Source organism: Oncorhynchus mykiss, chromosome 28 (genome assembly GCF_057628025.1).
Source record: "Oncorhynchus mykiss isolate SJ-2025 chromosome 28, ASM5762802v1, whole genome shotgun sequence".
NCBI lineage: Eukaryota > Metazoa > Chordata > Actinopteri > Salmoniformes > Salmonidae > Oncorhynchus > Oncorhynchus mykiss.
Genome location: NC_143049.1, coordinates 31,978,596 through 31,992,882, shown reverse-complemented (window position 1 = coordinate 31,992,882; position 14,287 = coordinate 31,978,596). Strand labels below are relative to the sequence as shown.

Genomic DNA, 14,287 nt, shown 5'->3' with positions numbered 1-14,287 from the left:
ATTGTAGGCTAATTGTTTTATGTGCTTACTGTTATCCAGGCTGTATCACATCTGGCTGTGATTGGGAGTCCCATATGGCAACGCACAATTGGCCAAGCGTCGTCTGGGTTTGGCCGGGGTAGGCCATCATTGTAAATAAGAATTTGTTCTTAACTGACTTGCCTAGTTATATAAAGGTTCAATAACATGTAAAAAAAAAACCAAATTAGATGGTACTGAACTAATTTGCAAAGAAATGGCAAGTTTACTGAACATTTTTCTGTTCCTAAATAAATGGAAATCATTCCTCTTTTGCTTGCCGGAGTTAATCTTCTCCCGTAGCAGCTCTGTGAGACTGAAGAAGGGAAAAAAACATCTTCAACTTCTGTGTTGACAATGTGTTGCTACAATATTAGAGTACTTAAATTCACGTAGAACGGAGTGCTTACAGGCTTCTTGTCCTTTCCTCAGTCCCCTCAGTGCTCCATCGAAGCAGCTAGTTCCTCCAGCCTACTTCCTGCCTGTAGCCGTGGACAGGCTGGTAGAGGACAGTTCTTTCTCTGATTCATTGGTCTCCCGTTCAAGGAGCATAGTGTTTCCACCGGTGGTCAGCACCTCATAACTGATGGGCTGCTGCTGTGGGGCCTCAGCCAGTACCATGCCCTTCACAGGGTCCACAGAGCTCACTGACTGCTGTCTGTGGGAGATGATGGTGTTTTCTCTGTGTTGGAGAGGTTCAGAAAATATCAGTCGACTGCAGTTACAGCACTTACTGCAGTTTCAAAACTGCAATCTTTGATTTTTTTTCTAAGGGTGTGACTGAAACAGGAACCAAATTCGCCATTCAGGTATACAGTGGATATGTACAAATGAATATGTTATTTGAGTCTCTCTCGCACTAACTGCAGTTAATACTCCACTCTGACTTCAATCTTTTTTCGAAAGGGCATCTTTGGTCCCGTTTGCATGGGTCAAACAAAAGCACCCTAATGATTGGTTGACAATCGAGCCTCCCACAATTGTATATATATTTTTTTAACCTTTATTTAACTAGGCAAGTAGGTTAATAACATTCTTATGTACAATGATGGCCTACCCCGGCCGTCACTAAGGCCAATTGTGCGCCACCCTATGGGACTCCAAATTACGGTCAGTTGTGATACAGCCTGGAATGCAGGCAAGTTGAAGCTGGTAAGGTGCAAGTGCATAAAATTGCAGCGATACTTCATGACCTTTGATCACATGGTTGTTGCAAAGTTCATGCAGCCTACATGTAGGTGCAAATCGGACAGTTTTTTTTTATGCCCATAATGGCTCAGACTTTGAAAGGCAGTGACCATTTTGACAAAAGTAATATGCTCGAACGAGCCCATTGCCTTTGGAAGGTAAGTTGAAACCACTCAATATCGCCATCTGCCGGCCTTTGGGCTAATATGAAGTATAGCCTAGTACAGGGCCCCCCACGCGAGTGGGTTTATTTGGCCCCCCAAGTGTGTTAGTTGTTTGACATAATAGACTAAAAAAACATCAGGAAATCAGCTCCAAGAGATTTTAATTTAAGAAATATGTTTGCAAGTATTCCCACTCATAATAGAGATAAACGTGGTCGTATGATGTAATCAGGGTTTGAAATGATTGTTTTAGTCAAACATATATGTTTGGTCTTCTTGCGGTCAATTTGCCGTCTACAAATGTTCCTGTAATTATGTTCCGGCGACCCGCCAAATCCACTCAAGAAAAAATCGACCCGCGGATGCCTAGTACATATTGTATTGAAACGCTTTGCACAGAAAGAGGGCGCCTGGGAGGCACCAATAAATACAGGAGCAGAGACTGCAAAACAACAAATTCTCAAAACACCCGCTAGTGTTCCCACTGTTCTGTGACTTCACTTCTCTATCCGGCTGCGATCGTTAGTTTTCGTCACGAAGCGGACGAGGGAGTGTAGCCTAGTCATACGGGCAAGTAGGTGGAGAAAATAAAATAATCAACGATATTTACGATAAGCGACAGCCAACACCGTGAGAAAGTGAAAGTGGCACCAGTTGGCAGTCCCAAAGACCGTCGGTTGATCTGCTTTTCATAGCTTTCAACTGTTATTGAGTGAGGTCTCCTCCTAGTTGGTGACGGATACAGTAGGCGACACGGGGAGACCAGCTTGTATTGCCCTCGCCAGGTAAGTGTGTCGTGTCAGTGTTCCTAGGAAGTCAAGGGTTAATCAATAGGCCTATAAAACACATTCCCTGTTTTAGCTCTTCAAAAAACGTTCAGAAAGATAACTTGCCATTACAATGTATTTATTTGTAGGATACTCCAGTGGCACCCAGATAGATAACATAAAATATTGACATTGTTACCAATTTTGCTTACATTGGGACAGAACCTGTCACATTAGTAGAGCGCGTAACATAAGTGCATTTTGTAGTTATTACCGTGATAATTGTATGTATGCTATGCCTTTGGGTGTCGACGGTAATCGCCCTTCTGACCAAGAATGAATTGTAATACGCCTATTGTGAAACAGCTGAAGCACAGCGTACAGTGCCAGTATTTCCATTCGTGTAGGCTACTTATCGTCAGGCCTTCCAGAGACTGGTCGACTTGTTCGTGCAACAAGTCATAGGCTACCTGTTCACATCAATCCTTCTCCCCTTCTCCATACATCTAGATGTGACAGGCCAAGCACACACATTGGGCTCGAGGAGTGTGCAATTTTTTTTAATACCACCTTTAATGGGAACCTAACAGAATAAAATATATCCACATGCATGCAGTAGATAATCAAATATGGCAATACTGTAGTAAACCAGTTACAAAGTGAGGATGTTCTATTGCTACTATTTCAATGAGAAGTCTAGCAACCATTAGGCTACACTGCATATGACAGCACAATGGCCGGATTCCACATTTTTATCCCGATAGAAGAAAGTGTATGATTGCATGTTCTTGGCTCCTGAAGGTCAGCTTGACCCACCTGTGTCTTCAACTCTGTCCAATGTGTAACTTATTGTAGCCAGTGGCACCTACTGGCTGCTATGAGATGAGGTGTACGATTTGCATAAATACCTGAAGTGAAACGTTCAGGGAAAGAGAGTGTTGGTTCCACCCGGGAGCGCAAGGAACAGTGCACATTTCCTGTTCACTCCATGGGAGTATCTCAAATGGTTTTGCTCGCCTCCTCTCCTCTGTCCTCTCCACCTTTTGAAAAATGTCAAAGGTAATCAAGGACATGAGTCGAGGAAAGGAAACGTGGAAACAACCCATTGGTTGAATCAACGTTGTTTCCACATAATTGCAATAACATTACGTTGAACCAACATTGAATAGAAGTTGAATTGACGTCTGTGCCCAGTGGGAAATGACTTATATGAAATGAGAACCACCTCCACTTGCGTGTCATCAGGCAAATGGAGTTTACAGGTGTGGAATCCCAAAATATATGTGTAAAGTGGTAACACGAATGAAGCTAGTTGTGCAAGACATTTTATCGACAAAAAGACAAGTAGCGTATCATTGTTAAATGTTTGCATTCTTTTCTCCTTTGGGAAAACAACAGCTCAACAGCTGATTCAAAGGGGGTCTTGCGGATTGTTAAACCCTTCTGCCTAGACGCTGCGAGGATACTCTCGCGCATCCTCTGCCGAAGTAGGTTTTCGAGGAGGGGAGCAGACTCCTTCGTTCGCATACAAACACATTTACTCTTCTCGACCACTTATTGGTTTCCGGGTCACGGAGGAGAGGAGGACGGAGAAGTCGAAGTCTAAAGTTTATTGAACTTTTGTGACGTGTTCGACGCAGTTGGAGGGAAGTGTTCAGTGCTGTTGGGAGAAGCGGCTTTGACAGCGAGTTATGGTTGTGGAGGTCAGGAAAGAGCATGGCTTGCCAACTTCAAAGTGAGCTTGGGAGAAGCCTTTCACTGCTCTGACTATATTATTGAGTTTCTTACATTAGGTAGGCAGGGTTTGGTATTTTGTTTAGTCTGGTATTTCAGGCAAAATATTTGGGGATGCATTGGCGGGCTGACTATTTATTTTAAATGTTTGTTTGTCTACAGTACCTGTTTATTTGGTCACCACTTTCCTAGATACCGCCACATCTGACTTTACTTAGGAGGGAACTATTTAGTCAGAGAGCAGAAGCAAGTCTTATTCATCCACGTGTGTGTTTTGTATGCTAATTATTAAGTGTTTTATCTAAATAAGAGTGTTTCATCATGAGTGTGCTGTCTTACAAAGAGTGTGAATACTTGTGATTATTTCTTGCCCTGCTGCGAACTCATTGTGTGTCTTCTAAGAAATAGCCCCAGCCAGTGTGTGTCCTTCTGTGTGGTGTATTGTGACTCACAATTTTATGAACTTTTGTATTGCTCTGCGATTGTTAATAAACCGTGGCTCTTTGGAACTCTGTTTGTCATTTATTTAGCAGACCTGTGCTTAACATGTCGCGAGGACCTCCTCGTAGTACAGTTTACATTGTGATCATCAACTAGAGCGCTGACTGAGAGAGTGATGATGCAGCCGAATTACGACCAGCCAGGGAGGCCCAGCCAGGGAGGCCAGCCAGGGAGACCCAACCAAGGAGGCCCAGCTAGGGAGGCCCAGCCAGGGAGGCTCTAGGCCAAGGCGTTTATACACAGACAATAAGCTGTTCTGTCTCCCCATCACAGAGTCAACACAGGCAAGGCATTGATTAGACCAACTCATTAGTACCCTTATTTTCTCTCATCAAAGCCTCACTCTACTACGCCCATTAAAATGAAAGGCAGTCTTGTCAAACTGCGTGGTTTTGTCATAAGGCTCCCCGGCCTGTTTCTTGGCATATCGGTACAGTTACCGTTAAAACAAAACATTACTATACATTACTATATGAATTGCCATTGTAATAATTTCCGGTAACTTACAATTTCATCTTTTTATGATGACATACACTATCAGTTTTAGTTCTAGCTTTTATTTTGAAACTTTACATTTACATTTTAGTTATTTAGCAGACTCTCTCAAATAAAATTTTATTGGTCACATACACATGGTTAGCAGATGTTATGCTAGTGTAGCGAAATGCTTGTGCTTTTAGTTCCAACAGTGCAGCAACATCTAACATGTAATCTAACAATTCCACAACAACTACCTAATACACACAAATCTAAAGGGATGGAATAAGAATATATATATAAATATATGGATGAGCAATGACAGAGCGGCATATGCAAGATGCAATAGATGGTATAAAATACGGTATATACATATGAGATGAGTGATGCAAGAAATGTAAACATTATTAAAGTGGCATTATTAAAGTGACTAGTGATTCATTTATTAAAGTGGCCAATGATTTCAAGTCTGTATGTAGGTAGCAGTCTCTCTGTTAGTCTGTTTAACAGTCTGATGGCCTTGAGATAGAAGCTGTTTTTCAGTCTCTCAGTCCCAGCTTTGATGCACCTGTACTGACCTCACCTTTTGGATGGTAGTGGGGTGAACAGGCAGTAGCTCGGGTGGTTGTTGTCCTTGATGATCTTTTTGTTCTTCCTGTGACATCGGGTGCTGTAGCTGTCCTGGAGGGCAGGTAGTTTGCCCCCGGTGATGCGTTGTGCAGACCGCACCACCCTCTGGAGAGCCTTGCGGTTGTGGGCAGTGCAGTTGCCGTACCAGGCGGTGATACATCCTGACAGGATGCTCTCAAATGTGCATCTATAAAAATTTGTGAGGGTTTTAGGTGACAAGCCACATTTCTTCAGCCTCCTGAGGTTGACGAGGCGCTGTTGCGTTTTTTTCACCACACTGTCTGTGTGGGTGGACCATTTTAGTTTGTCCGTGACGTGTATGCCGAGGAACTTATAACATTCCACATTCTCCACGGCTGTTCCGTCGATGTGGAAAGGGGGGTGCTCCCTCTGCTGTTTCCTGAAGTCCACGATTATATCATTTGTTTTGTTGACGTTGAGTGCGAGGTTATTTAACTGACACCACACTCCGAGGGCCCTCACCTCTTCCCTGTAGGCTGTTTCGTCGTTGTTGGTGATCAACAGAGATACTCTTAATGATCGGCTATGAAAAGCCAACTGACATTTACTCCTGAGGGGTGCTGACTTGTTGCACCCTTGACAACTACTGTGAATATTATTATTTCACCATGCTGGTAATTTATGAACATTTGAACGTCTTGGCCATGTTCTGTTATAAGGGAGTTTTTCCTAGCCACCGTGCTTCTACACCTGCATTGCTTGCTGTTTGGGGTTTTAGGCTGGGTTTCTGTACAGCACTTTGAGATATCAGCTGATGTAAGAAGGGCTGTATAAATACATTTGATTTGATTTGATCAAGCCCACTACTGTTGTTTCATCTGCAAACTTGATGATTGAATTGGATGTGTGCATGGCCACACAGTCATGGGTGAACAGAGAGTACAGGAGGGTGCTGAGCACGCACCCTTGTGGGGCCCCAGTGTTGAGGATCAGCGAAGTGGAGATGTTGTTTTCTACCTTCACCACCTGGGGGAGGCCCGTCAGGAATCCAGAGTGACTAACAGTTAGTGCATTCATCTTAACATGATGTTTCATTTGGAAACTATTAGTAGTTGAAACTGTAGTAGTTTCAATTTAGACTATTCCTTCTGTCTTCCTTCCTCCCTTTTTGGGCCGATATAATAATAAGAAATCATGGGAAGCTGTACATTCTTGACAGCAATAAACCCACAGGGTACTCACACAGTTTGACTTTTGATCCAACTTGTAATGATTTCAGAAGCAAGTGTCTTCTTTGAAAGAGAAGGCTGCAGAACTTGCTCGGTAGCCGTGGCTACAGTCTTGAATAAACTCAGGTTTGTATATGAGGAAGGAAGAGCTTAGACGCAATGCAATCTTTGCTTGTGAGTTTCTGTGTGTTCTACTTGTGAGGTTTCAAGTCATTCTTGTTGATACAGTTTAATACCAACTGTCTTGCCAGTGATTAAAATATGTGCGAACACACACACACACACACACACGTGCACACACACGTGCACACACACAGTCACTCACTTCCTCTGTTTCCTCTAGTCCATGTTTATGTGGGTGATTGAATAACCTTCTCAGTAATGAACTCAGAGGATATGACTGCTCACTCCACATTGATCAACTGGTGTCCCCAAGACAATATCATAATACACTAATACACTAATACAACAAAGAACATAATTGTTGACATAATGTGGAAATTAGCTCTTTGTCATCGCACACAAATTGCATTGACAAAACAGTGCAACATCAATAACACTTTGTTATCTCCACTAGTCTAAAATGAGGTCTGACTTGAGTTTAAAAATGAATCCGCAAAACAATCCCAATAAATCAGAAAATAGAGTATAACTGTGTATGAATCATTTGACAGTGTAGTTTGCTAGTAAATACCTGGTAATTTCTGTACTTAAAATAAAGTGCTACTAAACAAAAATGACTTTAGTAGTGCCGGCAAATCCAGAATCATGTTTTGTCCTGTTGTTTGTGGTGGTTGGTTCAGCCGTATGTTAAGGGAAGTTTGTCCACTTGACCCATGTAAAGTGTTGGTCCCATGTTTCATGAGCTGAAATAAAAGACCCCAGAAATGTTCAATACACACAAAAAGCTTATTTCTCTCAAATTTTGTGCAGAAAATTTGTTTACGTGTTACTGTTATTGAGCATTTCTCCTTTGCCAAGATAATTAATCCACTTAACAGGGTTGGCATATCAAGAATCTGATTAAACAGCATTATCATTACACAGGTGCACCTTGTGCTGGGGACAATAAAAGGCCACTCAAAAATGTGCAGATTAATCACACAACAGGAATGTTCACCAGAACTGTTGTCAGATAATTGAATGTTCATCCTTCTACCATAAGCAGCCTCTAAAGTCATTTTAGAGAATTTGGCAGTACATTCAACCGACCTCACAACTGCAGACAATGTGTATGGCATTGTTAGGGTCAGCGGTTTGCTGATGTCAACATTGTGAACAGAGTGCCCATGGTGGCAGGGGGGTTATGGTATGGGCAGGCATAAGCTACGGACAACAAACACGATTGCATTTTATCTATTGGCAATTTAAATGCACAAAAATAATGTGACGAGATCCTGAGGCCCAATGTGAGGCCCATTTATTTTTAAAGGTATCTGTGACCAACAGATGCATATCTGTATTCCCAGTCATGTGCAATCCATAGATTAGGACCTAATGAATTTATTGCAATTAGTTGATTTCCTCATATGAACTGTAACTTGTTAAAATCTTTGAAATTGTTGCACGTTGCATTTATATTTTTGTTCAGTATCGATTAACCAACAAGAGTGTTGACATTACCGATGTACAGTAGCCACACCCAAAACTGATGATTCAGCGATAGGTTGATGAATTTATGCTTTTAATTGTATAACTGGAAAAAACAATGCACAAGATTGGGTTATGACAACCTTAGTGTCCTGGGAGTTGATTCTTTAAAAAAATATATATATATTTTACCTTTATTTAACTAGGCAAGTCAGTTAAGAACAAATTCTTATTTTCAATGATGGCCTAGGAACAGTGGGTTAACTGCCTGTTCAGGGGCAGAACGACAGATTTGCACCTTGTCAGCTCGGGGTTTGAACTTGCAACCCTCCGGTTACTAGTCCAACGCTCTAACCACTAGGCTACCCTGCTGACCCATTCTTCTTAGACCCCTATACAACTTTTTTTTTATAAAGAACTAGATATTACTTCACAGGAAATGACATATAATAGATAAACATCTCTGCCTCTCTGCTTTCCTGCACAAAGTGTGTCTGTTAGGACCTATATTTTAATCTGATTTGAATGGGGATCAAACGTGTGCTTCAATAATTTAATGGTTGTCGTAGCAACTATCTGAGATGGAAGCGGACTTCCACCTAATTTGTGTAGTCATAAACTCTGGCGGTGTATAACATGTTGTGTCTCGTCCTTACAAGCCCTGTGTGACACACTAGTGTAAAGTCTTCCTTTCCTCAATCAGCTACACGGTGAAAACTCTGTTTTGGTCATGCATCCTGGAGGCTCATTCAATCTCTTTGTTGTACTGCTGTAGTGAAAAAAAACTTCCATTCAGATGAAGTGGAGAGGATTGTGGATAAGATAGATAGATAGTCATTGTATTCTTGAGGAGTCCATCAAGTGGTTTAACCACCCTACAGATCCTCATTCTCTCTCAAGTTATCGAGGGTCAATCTCCAAACATTTCCAGATTTTCAGATCAACCTTAAAACATTCCTAGATTTCCCCATATGACAAGCAGAATTCCAACTAAAATCCCCTTCAAAAGGAATTCTAAGATGTCCATTAGTAAGGGGGATGGCAGGAAGAGGATGGATGAGAAGACAACAAAGAAGGGAGGGATATGACAATGGTTTATTTTTGGATGCAGGCAGCCTTGTGCCACATGCCGTCGTCGTGACCACGTGAGTTGTTACCATGTAGAAGCTGTCATATGCAGAGACCTCTTCAGTGGACGAGCTTTGTCTTCCACCTGGTGCTCTCTCTCTGTCTCTCTCTTTCGCACGCACGCACGCACACACACACATGTATTCTTATGGTGAAGCAATTGTTTTCTCATGAATTTACACATGCACTGATGCACACCTAGCTGATATAATTGAATTTAAGTCAGTTTATGGGAAGCTCAAATCCAGCCCTAGGCACTCATAGCCTGGCCTTTTGAATCCATCCCAGTGAGGTTAGCAGCTGTTGATACTAGGGTGATGCCAATGATAACTGATTGCTTGTCCAAACCCAGGGAGGATGTAAATCATACTCTCTTAGAAAAAAAGTTGCTTTTTCAGCTGTCCCCATAGAATAACCCTTTTCAGAACCACTTTTGGTTGCCAGTAGAACCCTTTGGGTTCCAGGTAGAACACTTTTTACAGATGGTTTTACCGGGAACTAAAAGTGTTCTACCAGAAATCAAAAAGGGTTCTCTAGCCGAATAACTTTTGGAACCATTTTTTTCTAGGAGTGTTATAATACAGTACTACAGTTATTCATTTGAGCTATTTTGTTACAGCAGGAAAATAATCCTACAGCAACAAGAAATGTGAATCATAATGTGGATTATAATTAATGTAAAGTTTTGTAGAAGTTGATACAGTTTTACTTAGGGCAAATTAAGTCTGGAAATTACAAACTTTAGAAGCCTTTTTAAAACTCAATTACACTACATGTTTGCACTTCCTGTTATGCAGGAACATTCTCTGCAACAAAAGTGATCAAATTAAAAGCCTACATACAGTGGGGCAAAAAAGTATTTAGTCAGCCACCTATTGTGCAAGTTTTCCCACTTAAAAATATGAGAGAGGACTGTAATTTTCATCATAGGTACACTTCAACTATGACAGACAAAATGAGAAACAAAATCCAGAAAGGAGGATTTTTAGGATTTTTTATGAATTTATTTGCAAATTATGGTGGAAAATAAGTATTTGGTCACCTACAAACAAGCAAGATTTCTGGCTCTCACAGACCTTCTTTAAGAGGCTCCTCTGTCCTCCACTTGTTACCTATATTAATGGCACCTGTTTAAACTTGTTATCAGTATAAAAGACACCTGTCCACAACCTCAAACAGTCACACTCCAAACTCCACTATGGCCAAGACCAAAGAGCTGTCAAAGGACACCAGAAACAAAATTGTAGACCTGCACCAGGCTGGGAAGACTGAATCTGCAATAGGTAAGCAGCTTGGTTTGAAGAAATCAACTGTGGGAGCAATTATTAGGAAATGGAAGACATACAAGACCACTGATAATCTCCCTCAATCTAGGGCTCCATGCAAGATCTCACCCCCTGTGGGGTCAAAATGATTACAAGAACGGTGAGCAAAAATCCCAGAACCACACGGGGGGACCTAGTGAATGACCTGCAGAGAGCTGGGACCAAAGTAACAAAGCTTACCATCAGTAACACACTACGCCGCCAGGGACTCAAATCCTGCAGTGCCAGACGTGTCCCCCTGCTTAAGCCAGTACATGTCCAGGCCCGTCTGAAGTTTGCTAGAGAGCATTTGGATGATCCAGAAGAAGATTGGGAGAATGTCATATGGTCAGATAAAACCAAAATATAACCTTTTGGTAAAAACTCAACTCGTCGTGTTTGGAGGACAAAGAATGCTGAGTTGCATCCAAATAACACCATATCTACTGTGAAGCATGGGGGTGGAAACATCATGCTTTGGGGCTGTTTTTCTGTAAAGGGACCAGGACGACTGATCCGTGTAAAGGAAAGAATGAATGGGGCCATGTATCGTGAGATTTTGAGTGAAAACCTCCTTCCATCAGCAAGGGCATTGAAGATGAAACATGGCTGGGTCTTTCAGCATGACAATGATCCCAAACACACCGCCCGGCAACGAAGGAGTGGCTTCGTAAGAAGCATTTCAAGGTCCTGGAGTGGCCTAGCCAGTCTCCAGATCTCAACCCCATAGAAAATCTTTGGAGGGAGTTGAAAGTCCGTGTTGCCCAGCAACAGCCCCAAAACATCACTGCTCTAGAGGAGATCTGCATGGAGGAATGGGCCAAAATACCAGCAACAGTGTGTGAAAAACTTGTGAAGACTTACAGAAAACGTTTGACCTCTGTCATTGCCAACAAAGGGTATATAACAAAGTATTGAGAAACTTTTGTTATTGACCAAATACTACAATGTGATTTTCTATTTTTTTTTTTCTCATTTTGTCTGTCATAGTTGAAGTGTACCTATGATGAAAATTACAGGCCTCTCTCATCTTTTTAAGTGGGAGAACTTGCACAATTGGTGGCTGACTAAATACCTTTTTGCCCCACTGTATATATTGAACTGCTGTTGCTCACTTCGTTAGCCTATAGATTTAGATATTCAATTAAAAGATTCAGTAAGCACTGAAAACACAGCCAAGCTGGCCTATCCATTTAGAAAGTCAAAGTGGTTCATGTGGGCATAACAGCATTCTCTGACACCAGACATGTTGTGGTATTGTTAGATGACTAGTAGTAGCTGAGAGTGGAGAGGATGGCTGTTTGACATTATATAGTACAATAAGTAAATTGACTGTAAGCTATGTATGGCAGTGTTTCTATAGTAGTGCTTTGGAATCACTGAGGCTGATACAGTGAATCCAATCCCAAACCAGGGAGCTCAGGAAGTGTGATGTTTATTCCCTAAACCAGTCTGGGGGTGGGATAAAATATTGCTTTTTAATTTGAGGCTCCTGTCGTAACTGTTGAGTCTCTCCTCAGATGAGCGGCTCAGGCTAATGTCAAGCTAACGTTAACTTCCGTTGTTGATATGAAGCTCTGGCCTCGGCCACTCTGTTCTAATGCTTTGTCTTCGTGTCGGAAGACTAGGGCCGGGATTCAATCCAAGACACGTTAGAGAGTAGCGCATTGCTCTTGACTTTTACAGGTAATTTACGTTTGAGCTGAAATTTAGCGTTTACCGTTAATGCGATCTCCACGAACTTCCGGGCCGCAAATCCTGGCCCAGTAGTACTAGTAATTGTTTGAATCAAAGACATGCAGTGAACAAATGTAATGTACTGTATGTGTGTTAAGCTAAGTATATTAAATGTGTGTGCAATACAACGTGTTACTCATTGTATTAAATTACGTAAAGAGCCACTGCCTTTAAAAAGCAAACAATCCCTTTGAAAATGGCCTATGTGGCATTGATATGTGTCAGAAACATTTATTCGAGTCAAAATTGTCTACAAAGTGTAAATAGGATCATTTTTGTCATGAAGTCAGTCTCATCCAAAACGGAGTTTTGAACATCCGTGCGTCACAATGGGTAAATGAAGGTTGGGTTTTGATTTGACGATGTCCATTTGCCCACTAACCTGGGGTAAACAGCTGCGGGGATTGCTCTTAATACAATAGCATATACAGTGAGGAAGTTTATATGAAACAGCATTTTCTTTCTTTTTTTTGGGGACAAATATCATTAACCAAACGTGGAATCGGTCAGGAAACACACCACCAAGAATGAAATCGAGTGCCAATCGGCGTGTTCAGTGGCTCTTTAATATGTTGGAAATTAGATACCAAAAACAGATTGATGCTTACTATTATTAACTATAGTCATAATTTATGAAAATGCAGAGAACACGTTTGTGTGTAGGCTACTGTACGTGCACAGAGCTCAGAGCCCCCCCCCCCCAAAAAAATAAAGAAGAATCCTATATTCTGCTGTCCCCTGCTGCTGATAAGGTGGGAATGCAGGCATTATCACAACTTGGATTTTCCTGTTGAAACCAAACATCTGAAAACATTGGATAGAAAAAAACATACTATATGGCAGAATTTTTGCTGTGGAATTTTGTTGCTCAAACTTTTCTTATATTTGTTGTGGCTGTACTGTTAGATTATACAAGAATGTCTCGGATTATAAAATAATGTTTCGTTGCCATGGTTTTGTCAGTGACATTTCCTGTTTACATCCCTCGAAAGGGCCACTTACTCAAAGTTATTAATTCCTTAAACATTGTCCTGACATGAAATTAACAGGAGAAACATAGGTAATAATGAAATGACAATTTTCTTAAAATGACCTGAAATTGGCGCACGATTGTTGGCATGGCATATGGAAGAAAAAAAATAAGAAAAAGGCTCAAATAAATAGCAATTCCTCTTTATGGACGCTAGGTGGCGCACTAGACTACATTCCCAGCTCTCACATTGTCTTTCCTCAGGCGGTCTAAAACTTTCCTGAGCCAGAGCATACACTTGTATCCTGCTTTTAATGGGCTACTTACAAACAGTGACATATCCAAATATTGAAATACATACATCACTCTGATATTGTGCGTATGTGAGGGTTTGCCACTTTGGCAGAGCAGTGTCTTCTCATATTGCAGTATGTATTGTGCTACATGTGGTTTAAAGAATGTAAATATACTTCAGTCGCAACCTTAGACTAAATACTGAAGTAAATACTTGAATGAGCAAAAGTTTCCAACACCCCCATTCCTGAAACAAAGCTGCTTTGTTTGGTAGAGGACAAAGTTAGGGTAATGTGTGTTAGCTAGTACAATGCACTCGGTCAGTAGGGTAATAGGGTCCTCGCTTGCAGGCGCAATTATAGTTCTGCATTAGCTACAGATTGAAGGAGAACTTTCCTGCAATGAAACTTGTAGTGTATTTGAGGTTTAAAAGGTTTCTGAAGTCTGTAATGTACACTTTGACATTTCAGACCTGTTAAATAAAGGTTAAATAAAAAATAAAATAATCCTTTACGAAAAATGTATCATCCCCTACAAAAATGTCCTTCAATTATAATCCACATAATAATTCAAATTTCCTGTTGCTGCAGGATTA

The 14,287-nt window shown here is 41.2% G+C and overlaps 1 protein-coding gene across 1 annotated transcript in view; it reads left to right on the top strand.

The window, feature by feature from the left end:
• The first annotated feature begins 1,853 nt into the window (after nt 1-1,853).
• The window catches only part of LOC110508940 (guanine nucleotide-binding protein G(I)/G(S)/G(O) subunit gamma-12), a 55,787-nt gene continuing 43,353 nt past the window's right edge, over nt 1,854-14,287 (top strand). The window contains exon 1 of the mRNA XM_021589863.3: nt 1,854-2,155. The gene's annotated coding sequence lies outside the window, so the exon portion shown is untranslated. The remainder of the gene's footprint in view (nt 2,156-14,287) is intronic.